General features: G+C 36.4%; 1 long non-coding RNA gene across 1 annotated transcript in view; it reads right to left on the reverse strand.

Annotated features, from left to right (window-relative positions):
* The window catches only part of LOC106513550 (uncharacterized), a 17767-nt gene extending 17172 nt beyond the window's left edge, over window positions 1–595 (reverse strand). Inside the window, exon 1 of the long non-coding RNA XR_001309794.1 lies at window positions 517–595. This is a non-coding gene — a long non-coding RNA (uncharacterized LOC106513550). The remainder of the gene's footprint in view (window positions 1–516) is intronic.
* Window positions 596–1877: the final 1282 nt, after the last annotated feature.

A 1877-nucleotide genomic window follows, 5' to 3' on the forward strand; every position in this document is an offset into this window, starting at 1 on the left:
ATTAAATTCCAGTGAAATATATTTATGTTTGTGGTTGTAATGTGACAAAATATGGAAAAGTTCAAGGGGTATGAATACTTTTGCAAACCACTGTAACTTTCACTACAAGGGTTTTTAGTTTAAAATCAATAAAATAATCAAAATATCATGTTGGATCCAGGAAAGAAACAATTAGATGACAAAGACAAATATATACATAGCAAAAAGGCTAAAAGTGAATTCCATATATGACTCATTAGCCCGTTTTGTCATTTTGCAGTATATGCCGGGTCCATCATTTTCTACTGTATCTCTGTTTATAAATTCACTGCAGGACTAATTAAAACTGAAGTTGACTCTTGTTCATTTGTGTCATTATTTGTCTGCTCTACCCACTTAGAGATTTTAAGTAGCTACACAAATATCATATTAATCAAATGTTATCAATATGGACAGCTGGTACAGCTGTCAGCCGAAGCATAAGAGAGGATTCTGCTCCACCAAACACCGTTAATACCTTAAATCTTGACTTGTTACCTTGAATTAACATCAAGTCTTCTGTGAGCAGAAGGCATCGGCCATTTAAAGACATTTTGCAGGTGGTTGGTGTGCTGCAGAAGGATCCTGATGATGACACATGCAGAAAATGTTAGCAGAGCTGTCAAACAACAAGATAAGTAGAAGTTGTCAGATGATTTAAAAAGAATCTTAAGAAAACCAGGTGGTAAATAAGTGACAACAGGTGTGTTGATTAGGAAAGGATTACAGGTGAGACGAGAAACTGAAAAAAAAAGATTTTGGAGGACATCTAGTGGTATATTTTGATATACATCTAGTGGACTGTATACATAGTATATATATATATATATATATATATAGGCATAACCCACTCAGAAAATTAGTCTTATTCACAAGATCAAAGAGATTCTGCGTTTACCTGAAGGACAACCAGATAATGTATTACTCTGCACCATTTTCTGTTCATTTTAACTTACTGATCTATTTTGCACTCTAATTAAGACAAGACTATTGTAGGTGTCCCCAGTTTAATTTTTTTATCTAAGTGTAAAATCATTTTTTGAAGAGTTACAATAATAAAAATTTGAACTTTTTTTATTAACATCATTGAAAGATTTCAAATCTAGCCTTGGATTGTGATGATTATGGGAGCAGAGAGCAGTCTAACCTCTGTCCCCATCTTTTACGTCTTATAACCGTGAACTTTTTGTTCTTCAGCAGTTCTAGCTGAATTCCACCCATTACGTATTTTTTTCTTGACAGAAAAGATGAGAATGCTTTAGAAAACCATTTTTTATTATTTATTTCTGAAAATCTTAAATTGTTCCTGCAGATATTTTTATCACACCGTCTTCCAATTTCTTTTTTTCCCCCCTTGCCACTGAGAAGCTCCCAACTGCTGCTGCTCTTCAATCCTCAGTCTTTACCAGCTCAGACATGTGCCTGTGTCCTCTAAGCTCAAGTACTGTAGGTACCTTTCTTGCTGACACAAGGATATCTTGGTCTGCACTTTAACTCAGTAAGTAACTGACAACTCCTGTCAGGTATAATGGAACAGAGCCTTTAAACCATTATGAGCCATCTCACTGACATTTGCCATGCCGATCGATCGCTAGTTACCCCATTTTATAGCATTTCCCACTGTTGCTATGGCCACAATCCTCAACAAAAACCATCTCTCCTTTCCAATTTTTTTTTTGACCTGCAGTGTGACGCACAGCACCAGTTACGCAGCTGAACTTTTTTGTCCAAAATCTCACTGCATCCATAAGATAAGCTCAGCAGTCAGTTTCAGTTTCACTTTCGGTTTCACCCGAGAGCCTGCAGGAGTCATGAGGAAGTTCAGCTTAAAGACACGTCCCAGGGGTGTTTCTGGTCCC

Source organism: Austrofundulus limnaeus, unplaced genomic scaffold (assembly GCF_001266775.1).
Source record: "Austrofundulus limnaeus strain Quisiro unplaced genomic scaffold, Austrofundulus_limnaeus-1.0 Scaffold13, whole genome shotgun sequence".
Taxonomy (NCBI): domain Eukaryota; kingdom Metazoa; phylum Chordata; class Actinopteri; order Cyprinodontiformes; family Rivulidae; genus Austrofundulus; species Austrofundulus limnaeus.